Source organism: Sceloporus undulatus, chromosome 1 (genome assembly GCF_019175285.1).
Source record: "Sceloporus undulatus isolate JIND9_A2432 ecotype Alabama chromosome 1, SceUnd_v1.1, whole genome shotgun sequence".
Taxonomy (NCBI): domain Eukaryota; kingdom Metazoa; phylum Chordata; class Lepidosauria; order Squamata; family Phrynosomatidae; genus Sceloporus; species Sceloporus undulatus.
In genome coordinates, this window is record NC_056522.1 from 27,515,310 (window position 1) to 27,533,497 (window position 18,188).

At 41.8% G+C, this 18,188-nt stretch overlaps 1 protein-coding gene and 1 long non-coding RNA gene across 2 annotated transcripts in view; both read right to left on the reverse strand.

Moving 5' to 3' along the window:
- The window catches only part of PRKCE (protein kinase C epsilon), a 454,557-nt gene that overhangs the window by 396,625 nt on the left and 39,744 nt on the right, over positions 1-18,188 (reverse strand). The gene's annotated exons all lie outside the window — the stretch shown is intronic.
- LOC121924443 lies at positions 173-8,902 on the reverse strand. The gene is made up of 3 exons (XR_006102600.1): positions 8,504-8,902; positions 1,129-1,221; positions 173-343 (listed from the first exon to the last, which is right to left on the reverse strand). It is a non-coding gene; the product is annotated as an uncharacterized LOC121924443 (long non-coding RNA).

The window sequence follows — 18,188 nt, forward strand, 5'->3', positions numbered from 1 at the left end:
CAATTTTCTTTTGGTCATACCAGAACAAGATGGAAATATAAAAAGCAGCTTTAAAAAATGAAATATTTTGGCTCCTTTGCACTTTAGTATAAGCAATAAAATACTGTAAACATTTAAATGCCCAAAGTAGATTACTACTTGCTATATGCGTTATAAAATGGCAAAAAGAAAAGGATACGTTTTATTGGGTGTTAGACGTGATTACTGTAGTGTATAATCTTCAGTATCAGAGGCAATATGTCTTTCAGTATCAGTAGCTAGAGAACACAGCAGGAGGGTATAATTGTCTACTACTACAGCTGCTACTTTTTCTTCTACTATAACATCACCTTTCTTCCCAGAACTGAAATTCAAGATGGTTTAGAAAGTTGTAAAAGTTAGATAAAAACATACAAAACATTATCATTAATATATAAATAAATTACAGGCATACTTCACTTAACAATGGAGTACTACAGACTGCTGCTTTGCGGCGGTCTGCCGGTGCTGCTGTTTGCTCCGCGAGGGAGCCGCAGCAGCCAAACCACGCGGCTCCCTCACAGTGCAAAAAAGAAGCTCCAAAATGGAGCTTCTTCCTGCGGCGCGGTTATGACGCCGCGAGGCGCCAATGGTGCACTCGCGACGTCATAAGCGTCGCGCGACGTGCGGACGCACAGCGTCTGCTACATCAATATGGCAGCGGCTGTTTGGAATGGCTGCCGCCATATTATACATATTGACTACGTACTAGGGTTAGGGGGGTGCGGAAGCACCGCCCCTTCCTAACCCTAATACGTAGTCAATACGTATTTTATGGCGGTTTGTAACCCGCCAAAGCCTCTGAAAAAGAAACGTATTTTTACAAAGTCTTTTTATGCCTGCCCAACCCCTTTTCCTCATTCTCTGTCTAGCTAGAACGTTTTTAGCAGCATCAGCATTGGGAGCATGACCAAAGAGGGCTGGATAAACCTGTGTCATGTTACAGCAGCATGTCTGCAGCAGACAATGTAATGAAGCCTAAGGTGGGGAAAAGGAGATTTTACTCTAACTTATCCTTCTGAAGTTGTGTGTGCCTGCTTGCAACAAGCAAGGTAAACAGCAACTTGTTCATGAAATTCAAAAGGGGAAGAACAGATAAGTCTGCCTTACCAGCTCTTCCTAGTATATTGTGTGTGGTTTTTTTCCAAGAGCATAGGTCTGTAAGCTTGGTCACCAAAATGGAAATCATAAGAAAGGTGGAGGCTGGTGAAAGAAAAGATTGTCCCAGGGTGTATTTTTGAAGAAATTTTCAAATGGTCGCTGAAATGATGAAAATGTTTTTGTTTGCTTATGCAAAGCTTATTCATCTAAGTTGATTGTTTCATTTCAGATGTGTATATTGTTATTTTTGGATAAAAAGTTTGCTATCTTTTTACTGAAGTGTTGTTGTTTTTCTTTGGTGCAGGAGCCTGTCCCTGCTTTGTACACACTTCTACCTTTGGTAGGCGTTTCGGTTAAAGATGTAATGCCCATGAACTCCTCTATTTCATTAACTGAGGTATACCTGTATCTATAACATTTAAAATTATTTAAAACAGTGTTGTTGTTAATCATTGCTAATCTCCAGTACAAAGTATATCAGTTTCTTGCAATTTTGTCAATGTTACCTCCAAAGAATCATCAGGAATTTCAGTTTGGTCAAAGTGCTAATAAGTCTCAATCAGATATTGTGAAATAGTAGCTAGGAACTACAGTTCCCAGTTTTCCCAGGGGAGAGGAGATGTTTATTTAACACATCAAGTGTGCAGTGTAAATAGGAAACTATTTTAGACTGAAATAGTTCACCCCACCCCAACTATAAACTGGGCTGAATAATACAAAGACGATTGTCATTATTTCTAACCTCTTTAAAAAGATCAATATTATAACCATAGTAACTTGATTCGTGTCACTTTTGATCTCAAACTGCAAATGTAGGAGGATACTAAAAGCAACTGGATATTTGATATTTCTGGAGGATGGGATCATTCAGCTTTGCTGACAGTGGCTGCATCTGCACTGAACAAATAATCCTGTTCGACACCGCTTTAATTCTGTGTCTCAATGCTATGTAATTCTGGGAACTGTAGTTTCTTGCGGCACCAGAGCTCTCTGACTAAAGCTACATCCACATTGCAGGAATAATCTGGTTTGACATCACTTTAACTGTCATGGCTCAATGGTATGAAATTCTGGGAATTGTAGTTTTTGAGATATTTAGCCTTCCTTCTCTGTCAGAGAGCTCTGGTGCCACAACAAACTACAGTTCCCAGAATTCCACAGCATTGGCAGTTAAAGTGGTGTCAAACTGGATTATTTCTGCAATGAAGATACAGCCAGAGAAGGCTACATCTCTCACAAAACTGCATTTCCCAGAATTCCACAGCACTGAGCCATGGCAGTTAAAATGGTGTCACACCAGATTATTTCTGCAGTGTAAATGCAACCAGTGACACTTCAACAGTTCACAAGAAGCTGAGCATAATCACATCAGCCTCCTTAATAGTACTCATCATTTTACCTAATGGAAGCCCCTGTTTTTTCAAAGCAAAAAGCTGCATGCTCTTTTGTTTACTTCTGACTTATCCTGAACAGCAGGACTTTCCAACATGCAGACGTTTTTGGAAAGAGTTTCTCTCATTTTCTTTGATGGTTTCAAAGGACAGGAAAGGATATCTCCTCCTTTGAAAGAATCAAACAGCCGGACCGAAGAAAGCTGTCGTTTTAACGGTGCAGTAAGTAGAGCCTATTATAACTCTGCTGACCTTCCTTGGCCTTAAAATAACTTGTCCTGTCCTTGGGAAAGGTATACATGTGTATCTTATCGTGGAAGTTCCCTGGTTCACACAGAATGAAATTTCCAAGAACACCTTTTACTGATAAGTAACAATACTCACAGGAGGAAAAAAAACTCTCTTGCCATCAACAGAAAGAGATCAGAGGTAAATTCAGTTGAATCCTTAAATTCCCCTGCTCTGAGTTAGTGCTCTTCCAACAAAAGAGAAGATCAGAAATTCATGCTAAAATAAAGGGTGGGTCATGTTTACTCTAGAATGCCATTCCAGCTGCAAGAGTGGCACATTCCTCTATTTTTTATTCAGATAAAAACAAAGTGCCTCTAATATCAGATATTTGGGCAGTGGGGAATACTAAGGAAGAAGTTAAACATCATTTTTTTTTAAATTACGTAATGTATTTAACTATTTAACCTCAGAGCTCAGATGCAATTTCTAAATTACAGTCGGTTCTCCATATTTGCAGCTTTGACTTGCTGTTTCAATTAATATGTTCTCTCCAGGAATCTCTAGGTCCTTCAGTGCAACTCTGCCAGAAGTTGGCCACAGAGTTGCACTTGAAGACTTGAAGATTCCTGAATAGACTAGAAAGCTGGGCCAAAGCTAACAATATGAAATTCAACACGGAGAAATGTAAGGTACTGCACTTAGGGCTAAGGATGCCATAACGCGGTGGCCCCCGTGACCAACCCGCTTTTGGGGGGCCCCTCCCGGTCCCAGTACGGTTTGGCCCCTAGCCCCCGGTTCGGGCTTCCCCTGTCTCCTCCCTGTCGTCAAGCGCGCGACTGTGCGCCACTCTCCCCACTTGGCGCACTGGTGTAGCCTAGAGAGCAGCTCTTTAAAACATCTGCCACTCAGAGCTATTATATACCAAGTGAGCCCACTTGGTATATATACCCTCAGGAAGCCTTACTTTCCAGGTTACAGTGAGAAAAGAAAAAAAGGCCATAAATCGTTCATGTTTCACTGGGAGTTTAATTGCCTCATCTTTTAAATGTAAACCGCGTCAGTATTCTTGTAATTCTTTATCACAGTATCATTTTTGAGGCCCTAAACACCTTTAATTGTAATATGCAAATTTATCCCGAAGCTGACCAATGGGAAAGAAGCAATCAGCCCTCCGCTTGGGTTGGTTTTCAATGGCTTGGTGAAGGAAGAGATTTTGCCTTGCTTGTAAATAGGAAGGGCTTTGGGGTAGCAAAGGCTGCAGAAATAGTTTGACCCCCCCCCCTTAAACATCCATGGCTCAGTGCTATAGGATTCTGGGAAGTGTAGTTTCTTGTGGCACCAGAGCTCTTTTGACAAAAGGAGGCTGAATAGTCCACAGAGGAGGCGTTGCCTGAGGGCAGAGCGGTGGAAGAGAGGAGGCTGCTCCGGATGGTCCTGGCACTTCCCTTGGCTCCCTCCCTCCCTCCGCCTCCTCCTCCTCCTCCTCTCGGAGCAGCCCCACAGCCAAGCTCATTCACACTCCCAGGCTTTTTTTTTTCTCCCCCCCCCCCCCCGCACTTTGAGACTCCTTTAACTGCCAAAGCTCAATGCTCTGGAATTCTGGTGTCTGAGGCATTTGGCCTTCTCTGTCAGAGAGCTCTGGTGCCACAATAAACTACAATTCCCAGGATTCCCCAGCACTGAGCAGTCTCAAACTGGACCATTTCCTCAGTGTGGATGCACCTGGGGAGGAATTCTGGGCACTGCAGTTCAACTAAGTTTGGAGAGTTATGGGACTCCCTGTCAGAGATAGCTCTGGGGCCACAGTGTACTACAATTCCCAGCATTCCCCAGCACTAACCCAGGACAGTTAAGTCACTCTCAAACTGGATTATTTCCTCAGTGTGGATGCAGCTTTGGTGAGGAACTCTGGGCATTTCAGCCCAGCATTGTTTTATTTCTACAGTGTATTTTGGACCAGAGACAAGGTGACCAGGCATCCTCCTCCTTTTCCAGGACATGTCCTCCATTTGGATCATGGCTAAGAAGCATGGATTTATAATTACATGGGTGTTTTTAGCTTTTATTTTTGGCCATGTCCTACATTTTTTTGCTTGGGTGCCCTACATTTTGGGGTGAGGGCATTGGTCACCTTGGTCAGATAGCTTTCCAGGGGTTTAACTGCCATTCTGCTGTGGTGCTGGAACAGACCACCATTCCCAGAATTCCATAGCATTCAGCCGAGGCAGTTAAAGTGGTCTCAAACCAGATGATTTCTCCAGTGTAGATGCAGCCCAAGCCTTTTGCCTCTCTTATGCCTGAGATTTCAAAGCCCAGCCCTGGCACCACAACAAACTACAAATCCCAGGATTCCATAGGATGGAGTGATGAGAGTGAAAGCAGTGTGCAGCAGCCTAAGTTTGCTTAATGCAGTTCTTAACATGGTGCACCTCTTGCCTACAGAGTCTCCCAGGCCCCAGCAGGGCCCTAGAGTCCTCCAAGGCCTTGCTGGGGCTTGGGAGAGGCTGTCTCCCAGGCCCAGCGAGGCCTTGGAGAAGGTTTAAAAATGTAGGACCTTTTTTTGGTTAATTTCCTGGCCAGCAAATTTTTTAAAAAATGTCCTACATTTTAAGCCTTGTCCTACATTTTTCCCCAGTTTTGAGGTCCCCCGGGATGGCAACCCTACTTAGGGCGGAAAAATGAAATGCACAGATATAGGATGGGTGACACCTGGCTGAACGAGATGTGAAGACACACCCAACTAAAAATGGTGGCAGATTTGGATGTCCAACGCCGGTACCCTGGTGAGATCAAACTCTTGTACCCAAAAAGGCTCTGAAGCTGAGTGTAAAGTTTAAAAAAGGGGGAAGTTTAATTTAAAGAACAAAAATAAAGAGTTTTCTCCTCCCCAGCTCTAGATAAAAGATACTTTACAGATTCAGCAATCTTCAGGGGGTCATCTGATTTGATCTAATTTGGAAAAGCGGTATATAAATTAACATCATTATTATTATTATTATTATTATTATTATCTTTCTGAGTCTGATCTTGGTTTGATCTCCTATCTCAGTGGAGCTGGTGCAGGGTCTTTCAGCTCCTGAATTCTTTGACTTGAAGTAGGTAACTAATTTCTGGTAACTGATTTGGCTAACGTGCAAGAAATGCCCTTTCCAGCTGTCTGGGCCTGTTTGCCACCAAAAGACAGCTCTCTGCCTGCTCACAGCAAAGACTGCTCCAAAGAGCCTCTAGCTAAAGCAAAGCATGCTGGGAAAGGGCAAACCAAACCTGGAAAAATGCAGGGGATCCTACAGCTGCTCCCACAACTAATACCATGAACTTTCCTACACTAAATTATTCTATGGCCTGAACCAACACGAAAGAAAATGCAGGGGGAGATGGCAGGACATCACACGAGACTATGTGTGAAAGGGATCTGGGAGTCCAAGCAGACCACAAACTGAACATGAGTCAACAATGCGATGCGGCAGCTAACAAGGCCAATGTGATTTTAGATTGCATAAATAGTAGTATAGTGTTTAGAACAGGAGTCGGCAACCCCCGGCTCAGATCCGGCCCCGCGAGGCAGCAGGACCGGCCCCAGCCCGGTCCTGCCACCGATTGCCGCCGACACCAGGCAGGGAAGGGAGGGCGGGGGGTCGTCCTCCTCCTTCCCATCCTTCCCTGCCCGCGGCTGCCAGGCAGCCGCGGGCATTCAAGGAAGGGGGCAGGGGTCATCCTCCTCCTTCTCATCCTTCCCTACCTGCGGCTGCCAGGCAGCTGTGGGCAGGGAAGGAAGGGAGGGCGGGGGCTGTCCTTCTCCTTCCCATTCTTCCCTACCTGCGGCTGCCTGGCAGCCGTGGGCAGGGAAAGAAGGGGGCAGGGAAGAGGAGGAGGAGGGAGGAAGGAGGAGGAAGGAGTAAGAGGAGGAGGAAGGAGGAAGAAGGAGGAGGAGGAGGAGGAGGGAGGAAGGAAGGAGCAGGAGGAGGAGGAGGAAGAAGAAGAAGAGTAGCAGGAGGAGGAGGAGGATTTCCATTCCATTTCTACAGGTCTGCTCTATTTTAACAATGATAATGGTGATGATGATGATGATGATGATGATGATATCAGTCAGTTTCTGAGACATGCACTCACTCTTTCTGAAGGTGAGACAGTGTGACTTTCCAAAGTGCACCTGTGTATTTTCAGTGCTTTTAATGCTAAAAGGTCTGCTTCTGAGGCCCAATTGTCCTCCATTTTGATCATGCCTAAGAAACAGGCATTTATATTAACATTTTTAAAAAATCATCCAATTTTTCCACATGTCCTCAATTTTTAAAAATGTGTCCTACATTTGAAAATGTTGTCCTATTTTATTTATTTATTTATTTATTAGCTTCGGCCCCCCAGTTGTCTGAGGGACAGCAACCTGGCCCCCGGCTCAAAAAGGTTGCCTACCCCTGGTCTAGATCAAGGGAAGTAATAGTGCCACTCTATTCTGCTTTGGTCAGACCCCACCTGAAATATTGTGTCCAGTTCTGGGCACCACAATTAAAAAAGAACATTGAGAAAATGGAGCATGTCTAAAGGAGGGCGACTAAAATGGTGAAGGGTCTGGAAACCATGTCCTATGAGGAATGACTTAGGGAGCTGGGGATGTTTAGCCTGGAGAAAAGAAGGTTAAGAGGTGATATGATAGCCCTGTTTAAATATTTGAAGGGATGTCATAATGAGGAGGGAGCAAGCTTGTTTTCTGCTGCTCCAGAGAACAGGACCCGGAGCAATGGATGCAAACTTAAGCAAAAGAGATTCTGCCTCAACATTAGGAGGAACTTCCTGACAGTAAGGGCTGTTCGACAGTGGAACATACTCCCTCGAAGTGTAGTGGAGCCTCCTTCCTTAGAAGCCATCTGCTTAGAGGCTGGATGGCCATCTGTTGTGTATGCTTTGAGAGTTCCTGTATGGCAGGGGTTTGGACTGGATGGCCCCTGTGGTCTCTTCCACCTCTATGATTCTATGATAAACTCTTTAAGGGCTGTTTGACAGTGGCACACGCTCCCTTGGATAGTGGTGGTGTCTCCCCCTTGGAGGTCTTTAAGCAGAGGCTGGATGGCCATCTGTCCGGGATGCTTTGATTGAGAGTTCCTGGATGGCAGGGGGTTGGACTGGATGGCCCTTGTGGTCTCTTCCAACTCTATGATTCTATGAAAAAAAGGAGGAGCAATATCTAAATTATAAACAACTACTTTTGAAAATTAGAGCCAGTGGGGGGTAGTGGTTTGGGTGTTGGATTGTGGACTCTAGAAACCAGGGTTCAAATCCCTGTTTGGCCATGAAACTCACTAGGTGACCTTGGGTAAGTCACACTGTCTTAGCCAAGAGGCAAACCCTTTGAACAAATCTTGCCAAGAAAACCCCACGATAGGTTCTGCTTAGGATCACAAAAGTCAGAAATTACTTGCAGGCACACAACAACTGTTGAGAAACAGGAAAGAATTTTTTTTAAAAATTTAAACATGTAACAGTAACTACTGTACTTGGTTACTCTGGGAGCTTGGTACTCTGAAATTACCTTTGAAAAGTAAATTTCCAAGATCTGCCCCCATCGTTTTGGGAAAAATGAGTGCAAAATACTGTACTGTGTGTAAAATCCACAATACAGTACTGTACAATGCTCATTATTCTATTAATATACTAAGAGTCTGACTAAAAATAAACCAAACCTTGTAAAAACTTTCAACCACTGAGAGAACTTTTTATTATGAAAACAGATTAAATTAGGTCAGTGAAGAATATCATGCATTTACCTTCTTTCTTTCTTTCTTTCCTTCCTTCCTTCCTTCTTTCTTTCTTTCTTGCAGAAAAACCACTTTCAGTTTCATTAAGAGAAGTAGCATAGGTATGACATGAGCAATAAGACTTATTCCTAACAATATTTCTTATGTAACATAACCTCTGTGCAAGAGATACTCAGATGTCAATGAGATATGTGCAACTATCCCATAAAAAAGTAACAGTTCCCAGAATTCTATGGAAAAGAGAAACCACTATTAAACTGGTTTAAGTCCATAGTATCTATAGGCCTTGAGATCATCTCCATGGAGGGGAAATGCAGTTCAGTAAAGCTAGCATTTCCTTCATTGTTGCATCAACCATGAAGCACAATACCAGAGAGCTGGTAGGATGGAACCATTTTGTGATGTTACAGGGTGCTGGACCAAAAAGACGCTTTAGGTTCAAATTGCTAATAATGAAATAACCTCACGCTATTCAACACCCACAACCACATCTTGCCTTACAGATTTGTAGTTAGGGCTTTAAAAACAGAAATAACATGAGGTCCAGAATTAGAGAGGAGACTTACAGAGCATGGCCCCATTCCTTGATACAACTATGTTACCTTGAGCTCCTTTAACTAGAATACGAGAGTCAAAATAGAGTTGAGGGAATTACAAAGCTATTCTTGTAACTCCCTTATTTCCATGCCAAGCATCACTTCCCATTTTGCTTTTGAAGCAGGTTCTATTGTGCAGGAGGTATTCATTTACTTTGCAATCATCTTTCCCATTGATACGCTGGCCATTCATGCTGCCAATGAAAGGAAAAATGTCCCTCAAAGAATCTGTACTGATTTACATAAAATGGACATATACAGATGCACATTTAGAAATATTAACTGTAATTTAAATAGAAATACAATAAACCATCAGCATCAAGTTACATTTTAATCACACCTTCTTGGTGATTCCCAAACTTTGATCCTCCATGTTCCCACAAGCCCCAGACAGCTTGGCCAACAGTCAGGAATTATGGGAGCTGAAGTCCAAAACATCTGCAGGGCCAAAGTTTGGGAAACACTTATCTACACTGTAGAAATAAAGCAGTTTGACACCACTTTAAATGCTGCAGCTCCCTCCTATGGAATCCTGCGATTTGCAGTTATATAAGGTCTTTAGCCTTCACTTCCAAAGAGTCCTGGTGCTTGACAAAACCACAAATCCCAGGATTCGGTAGGATGGAGGCATGCCAGTTAAAGTAGTGTCCAACTGCATTATTTCCACAATGCAAAGGCACTCCTTGTTGCCTTGAACCCAACTGAGTTCAAGTTAGCACACATGCATTAACCTCAAAACAGCCCTATGAGTAGAGATGCAATTCTCCACTTTCTTCTTAAAGTTAGCAAGGGGTAATTTCAGCAATTTTCTGCCTACAGTGAGAAAATATTCAAAAACATCTGTGTTTTGAAGGCTATTTGTAATTCAGGACTTTTTCTGCACAAAGTTGACAGAGAAAACAGTGCTTCATTGTCCAGTTTCTCTCGCACTTTCCCACTCCTTGATCAGTTTACTGCAGATGCGGTAGAGTGAGTTGAAAGTTCAAACCTAGTTTGCACTCCATTTACTCAGTAGCGGGGAAAGGAGGGGAGAGGAGGGAAGTAATCTTGCCATTCCCAGTAGGCTCAAGCAAAAAACTGCTGTAGTCTTTCCTAGCTTGTGGTTCTTCTTCATTAATAACTTTTATCATCTAGACCACCCTTTCATATTGCTTGGTCACATGTATCCCAGGATGCGTCTACACTGTAGGAATAATGCAATTTGATAGCACTTTAGGTGCTGTAGCTCCAGCCTATGGAATCCTGAGATCTGTAGTTTTATAATGATAGCGCTGTTTAAATATTTGAAGGGATTTCATATTGAGGAGGGAGCAAGTTTGTTTTGTGTTGCTCCAAAGAACAGGACCCGGATCAATGGATTACAGGAAAAGAGATTCCATCTCAACATTAGGAGAAACTTCCTGACAGTAAGGGCTGTTCGACAGTGGAACAAATTCCTTTCGGAGTTTAGTGGAGTCTCCTTCCTTAGAGGTCTTTAAGCAGACGCTGGATGGCCATCTGTCACATATGCTTTGAGGGTTCCTGTATGGCAGGGGTTTGGACTGGATGGTCCTTGTGGTCTCTTCCAACTCTATGATTCTATGATAAACTCTTTAGCTGCCAAAGAGTGTTGGTGCCTCATAAAACTACAAATCCCACAATCCTGTGGGATGGAGTCATGCCAGTTAAAAATAGTGTCAAAAGGCTTTATGTTTACAGCAGTGACTCCCAACCTATTCTATGCACCACACCCCTAGGAAATGTTTAAGGTTCGCACCCTCTACAAAATGAATATCACATTTGAAGATTAATAAATCTGATTTCTAATTTTGGAACCACAACTGCAGGTGAATGAACTAAGCTTTAAAACAAAAAGCTTTGAACACAGTGCATACATTGCAAATCTAAATTCAGCAATTAGATTCTAATTTATTCAGGAAAAAACCTGTATAAACAGTAAAATCAATCCAATCTGTTAACATAAAATGCAATGACACCTTTGCTCCTGCTTCTCATTCATGATTTTCTATAAAAGTGGCACTTTTCTTTCTGACTGATCTTGCTGACTGGTAATTCCTAGATTTTGTCTTCATTGACAAAAGAGAACTGAAGGCAAATTCACACAAGTATCATTGTCTCACTCCCCCCCCCCCCCCGAAATTTCATTCTGTACCCCCTGGAGGTGTGGGCACCTCAAGTTGGGAACCTCTGGTTTGCAGTGTAGAATCCTGTCATCTGGGGTAATAGCTACTCCTCCTAATTTTGGTGTCATCTGCAAATTTGATAAGCATGCCCTCTATTCCTCCGTCCAAGTCATTGATAAAGATGTTGAATAGCACTGGGCATAGGACAAAACCCTGTGGGACCCCATTGGTCACATCTCACAAAGATGAAGAAGAGACATTGCTGAGCACCCTTTGGGTTTGTCCAGTCAACCAATTACAAATCCACCTAACAGTTGCATTGTCTGACTCCAGACTTTTACTAGCTTGTTTGCAAGAAGATCATGGAGGATCTTCTTGTGAGGGCACAGAATCACACAGTTGGAAGAGACCACAGAATCATAGAATCACAGAGTTGGAAGAGACCCCAAGAGCCATCCATTTCAACCCCCTCCCAGGCAGGAGTACACAATCAAAGCATGCCCAACAGATGGCCATCCAGCCTTGATTTAAAGACCTCCAAAGACAGAGACTTATCACACTTCGAAACAGCGCATTCCACTGTCAAACAACTCTGACCATCATGAAGTTCCTCCTAAGACTTAGGTGGAATCTCTTGTTTCCACCTGTGAAATGTTGGAGGGTATGAGAATAGGGTGGGGCAACCACTGGTTCTACTTCACAACAAACTCTGCTCTGTTTCAACGGGCTGTGAGAAGACTGTGCTTTGTCAAATAAGACCAAGGACTGCCCTGTCCCTTAATTTAAATATGCAGAGTGCTCCACCCCATCCCACCGTGTGCATGCTTTTTGGTTTCAAGAAAAAAGTAACAGTCCCAGAGTATATTATCAGCAGTTAATGCAGGGTGCAGCAGCTGGGGAATATGAAATAGCAAGCTTTTCACCAGATGGTGCCTTAAGTGTCTGTCACGCATATTCTCCTTTGCATGCACACTAGCAATGAGACTGCATCTGTTTGGAGACCGACCTGTGGAGACAGCCACCCCCAGGTGAATAACAAGCCCAAAAGCTACCAATGCCAACAAACATATCCCATAAATGTGAGCATTGGGGTTGGAAAGTGATTTATCAGGCACAGAGTATGGATAAGAAAGACTGGTCCTGGTAAATGGGGACAATTGGAGTGTATTAATTTGGCACCTTGTCTTGCATGTTGCGTTTCAGAGAGCTGAGAACAGTCATCAAGATAATAAGGGCTTTGGAGCCTGGGACATATGGGCAAACGCTGAGAAGACCTTGGCAACTTTAGCTTAGAGGAAAGAGGATTATCCGGCATGATAGCATTTTTCAAACATAAAAAAGACTGACTTAAAGGGGGAATGGATCTGTGTTAAGCAGAGCAGCTAGGGAAAAGTCCTTTGCACTTGACAACAGAAAACAGACACTATTTTAATTACACACTAGAGCAAGTTCCTTAAAGTTTTTTTTTTAAAAAAGAGCAATCTACTCATACTTGTTACGATTGGAAAAGAGAAAAATCTTCAAAATCTACCCAGAAAATAACATACAGGTTGAGTACTGTATCAGTTATCCGAAATGCTTGGGACCAGAAGTATTTGGGATTTGGATGTTTGTTTGTTCTTTTAGATTTGGAATACCAATATTTCATGTACGTACTTAATATGCATATTTACGGGAATCTAGGAGATGGGACCCAAGTCTAAACACAAAATTATGTTTTATATACACCATAGGCACATAGCCTGAAGATAATTTTACACAATATTTTTAATAATTTTGTTCATGAAACAGTTTGTGTACACTGAACCATCAGAAAGCAAAGATGTCATTGTCTCAGCCACCCATGGAAAAAGTTTTGGTTTTTGGAATATTCCAGATTTCAGAATCCCAGATAAAGGAGACTCCGCCTTTACTTGTACCTCAGATAAAGTTTATCATTTATTCATGTGATTAATGTTACAATATAAAAAATTACAAATTAAAAGTGCATCTTTAAAACATTTTTCTCCCTCCCAGTCTTAATAAGGAGTGCCAGCCACCAAATCCTACATGATAAACTTTTTTGCCGTGGTTGTACGCCTTCAAGTTATTTTCCACTTATGGTGACCCTAAGGTTTTCTTGGTAAGGGACCTAGAAACAGTAGTACGTGCACTGATAACCTCTCAACTGGACTTCTGTAACGCTCTCTACTTGGGGCTACCCTTGTGCCAAGTTCAGAAACTTCCATTGGTACAAAATACGGCAGCCAGATTGATCACGGGAACTTCTAGGAACGGCCATATAACACCAGTCTTGAAGTCCCTGCACTGGCTGCCTATTAGTTTCTGGGCAAGGTAAAAAGTGTTGGTGATTACCTTTAAAGCCCTACATGGCTTGGGCGCAGAATACTTGAGGGAACGCCTTCTTCCCTATTGTCCGTCCCGCACACTAATGTCCTTGGGAAGAAATCTACTACAGCCAAAAAAATCAAGGCTAACATCAGTTTCCCAGAGGGCCTTTTCTACTACTGCTCCAAAACTATGGAACGACCTGCCAGAGGAGATCCGTCACATTCCCACTCTGACAGCTTTTAAGAAAGCACTTAAGATGGATCTCTTCTGGCAGGTCTTTCCAACTTAGTTACCCTCCCCAGATATAGAGATATTTGCCCCCTCATCTGCCTATTCTTCCCTGCCTATCTTTATGTCTATTTTTATTGAATGATTTTAATGTTTTAATGTTTTAATGCTATATCATCATTGTTTAATTCTGTTTTAATATTGGGTATGGGAGGGGTAGGTTTAGGGTTTGATTCCCCCCTCGTAATCTTACTGTAACTTGATGTGTTTTATTGTTATTATTATTTCAGAGTGGGTTTGCATTTGCTTTCCTCTGAACTCCAGTGAATTTCCATGGCTGAGCAGGGATTTGAACCCTGGTCCCCTAGGGTCATAGTCCAGTGCTCACACCATTATACCACATTAGATCATGGTAAACTTTTCATGTCATTATATAATCAACTTTACTCCTCATTTCTCTTCAGCCGTACCTTTTATTGACCATTGGCTAAAACATTTTTGAAGGGAATAAAAATAGGTATATCTGAAAGTCCTAATCTATCATGTAGCCTCTATAATAAAACAATAATTTATTATTTTAAAAAAACATACTGTTAGCTGATTGAGATCCAGTTTCATTTAAATAAATTTTGGACATCAAAACTGGCATGTTTTTAAACATTCAAGCAATTATATTGTCTTTTGAAAAGCCGTGTACTCTAGCCAAGTGCCAGGATTTTTTTTCCTATTTAAGCATGAGCAACTTGTCACAAATCTTCTCCAAATCCTTACAGCTTAATCCAAAGTTTAGACGAAGGGCCATTTAAAAAAAAAGTCAGAATGTGAAGTGTGAGAAGGTCATTTGGCAAGACCTATAATATCTAGATAAAAATTAGCACGTAAGGAACAATGACAGTTTTAAATCTGAGGCATGAGAAAATATAATATGCTTGTTCCAGAAATGCTTAGGGCTCATATTTTATACTGGTCAAAGACCTATTAACAACTTACTATTTACTTACTAAATGCTTAGGGCAGAGGTAAGCTTTGTAAACTATCTGGTTTAGCCCCATAGGCACAAAATCCTACCCATTTTTGATTTAGAAAGAGAGAGAAAAGAATGAGGAATGGAGCAGCTGTCCACAAAAGAGTTGAATTTTAAGTCCTTATTTTGTTGTGCCATTTCTTTGGTTCATGATTTTGTCTATGAATGGCAGGGTTGGACTGGACAACCCTTGTGGTCTATTCCAACATTATGATTCTAAGGCTTTTGGGGGCAAAACAGAATTTATGGAAATTTGTTAAGTTCTTTTTCTCTGAGCTGCACAGAACTAAGAAGTTGCTCCGCTAAAAAGAAGCTGTTTTGGGGAGAGTCATAGATCTGTGCTATCCATCATAGGGGTCTGTGTTGATTTAACACAGGCCTGTACTCAAGTAGGCAGTGAAGGGGGCAGGCCTGAGCAGAAGCCATTGGAATCTTGTTTATGTAAAAACCCACTTAACACATTATACAGATGACATGAATAGACTACTGTTTGCGGAATTGAAGCCACAGAACTGTTTTGAAAACTGTTCCAATTAATTTGACCGGCTCAAAACAAATTGGACCAGCCCAGTGTTCCTGACACTTCCTGCTTTACAAGCCTGTCTCTTTTTAATGCGATGCAATGGTTACAAGGAATAAATTCTCCCAGGCATTGCCCAATCTTAACTGGTCAGGCAAGTTTTACAACCATGTGGCTGATGGGTGATTAATTCTGCCCATGACCTGATCTGCTCTGCCAAATGTCTCCTTTCCATCCATGTTGTGCAGAGTTTTTTGTTTGTTTTGTTTTTTATAAAATCCTATTTCTAAAACGCATGGAGCATGTCCTTAACGTTATGGTCCAAAATGTGGAACAAGAGGAAAGACTTTTGCTTTTGTTTTGTCCTTCTGATGATCACTGCAGCCACACAGTCAGAGGTTCTGGTAGAATACCTTGATTTTGGATCAAAGAATTTCTTACTGGGTAGCAGGGATTTTAAGGTTAGTTGGTCATTTTTCCTCTTTTTTAAATAGTGATTTTTATTACAATATATATTTCTATTACATAATTATTAATGTAAGCCAAATTACTTAAATTATATACCCCCCCCCCCCCCCACACACACACACACACTGGAACTCCCTTCCTTTCCCTTCAGAATGGTCTAATTGTATTCAATATTCATTCCCTTTTATGTGGAATATATCGTAATTGTCTCATTCACTTTCTTGTACCCCTCATCCTTACTTAGATTTTTTATTAATATTCTCTAATTCCTTAGCCTTATCTCCTGTTTATTCTGGCCCTTTTAAACAACACTTCTTTCCAAAATAAATGTTCTTTTACATAATGTATCCATTTCCGTATCTCCCACCTTCATTCCTCCTTGCATCCATATGCGATTACTGCTTGTCTGGATTCTAATAACTGGTTTACTAAATCTTTCTCCTCTTTATTTAATCCCATACAGTATTTCTGAACTTTAGCATTATACATTTTCCTTTATTCAATCCCACATTTTCCCGAATTATTATAAAGTCATTGTTCTTTGGTATCCACAGGCTTTTTATGCACAGATTCAAGCATCCATGGCTTGAGAGACTATTTTTTTTTTTTAAAAAGACACACTTTGATTTTGTCATTTTATGTAAGAGATATCATTTCACTATGCCACTGTATTTAATGGGATTTGAGCATCCACGGATTTTGGTATTCACAGGGTGTCCTGGAAACAAATCCCAATGGATACCAACGGCCCACTGTATTAATTTTTTGTATCATAACTTGCCAAAATCTTTGAACTTTGGGACAATCCCACCCCATGTGTATGCATGTCGCTTTATTATTATATCTATACCAACAATTTGGAGATGTGTGTGTGTGTGTGTGTGTTAATAGATGAAGAGGTCTGTATCGCCCACTGATTTGGTCATGTGCCCTGATAGTGTACAAATAAAATGGGGTCCTGAAAGGGCCAGTCTGTTTCTCCCCATAGTCTCAAAAGTGCTACAAGATCCCTTTGCACACTGATTTTCCAGACTAAAACAACAATGTCTCTATTTTCATAATTGTTTATTGACTACACGGATATCATAGTGGTTGTAATGTTGGACAACAACTCTGGAGACCAGGGTTCAATTTCCAGTTCGGCCATGAAACCCACTGGATAGCGTTGGGCAAGTCACACTCTTTCAGCCTCAGGGAAAGGCAATGGCAAACCTCCTCTGAACAAACCTTGCCAAGAAAACCCCATAACAGTTTACCTTAGGGTCTTGAAGGCACACAACAGACAACAAACACTGGGAAGATGGATAAAGAAAAAGCTAAAATGGGAGAAAACATTGAGAAATTTATGAGAGAGACTAGAGGAAAAAACCAAGGACAAAATGAGTTATAAAATATTTTTTAAAATTGTAAAAGGAGGTAACGATAACAGAGGATCGAAGAGGCAGCACTGGCTAAATCCTACAATGCACGGGGATAAATAACCTGTTTCCTGTACTCCTCAGAAACCCAGGTGCCAGTCATATGGCCCAATATTTATGTTGCCAAGAGCTACAGGATGGCTGGATTTCTGTACTCCTGTTCTTTTACAATTACTCAGCAGTGTATATATTCTGTGTACACAAACGCTGGTGGTATAAACACAAAAACCACACAAGTGTGGAGAAAGCAAGATGATCAAAAATTAAATCCCCCCTCTCCAATGTTCTGTTTTAAAAGATGGAGGGATTGTCAAGATACAGGATATCCTCTTGAACTCCCTATCTGCATGTGATCTTAAGCCTGCCTTATGAACTCTGTTGTTTTACAAACATGCGATGTATGCAGCTGTAACCACTATGACCAGAATAACTGAGACCTAAGAACAGAATGGCATTGTAAAAGGGGGAGCAAGCAGGGTGACCAGACATCCTCCTTTTACAGGACATTTCCTACATTTCAGCCTTCTATCCAGGAGGAATTTCAAAATGTTCTCCATTCTCAGCATGACTAAGAACCATGAATTTTAAATTATATGAGTGTTTTTGGCTTTTATTTTGTAATCTCCTACATTTCTCTCAAATGTCCTATATTTTGTGGTGTCCCCCTTTACAGTTAGGACACGCTAGGAGCAAGTATAAGAGGACATAGAGAAATCAAGAAGGAGATTTATGGTAGTAACAGATCAGGTGTAGGATTGGCACCTTACCTAAATTTACTATTAGCCCCACTTTACAGAGGAGTTACTTGTTTCAGAGGCGGGTTACAAACCGCCGGGTTGCAGCGGTCTCCCACCGCCGCCACTTGCAGCATCCGGGAACCGCAGCAGCCAGACCGCAGGGCTCCCAGACGCTCCGAGGAAGGAGCATGGAAATCACCCTCCTTCCTGGGCCCCGGAAGTGGCATCTCAAAGCGCAAGGTGAGCTTT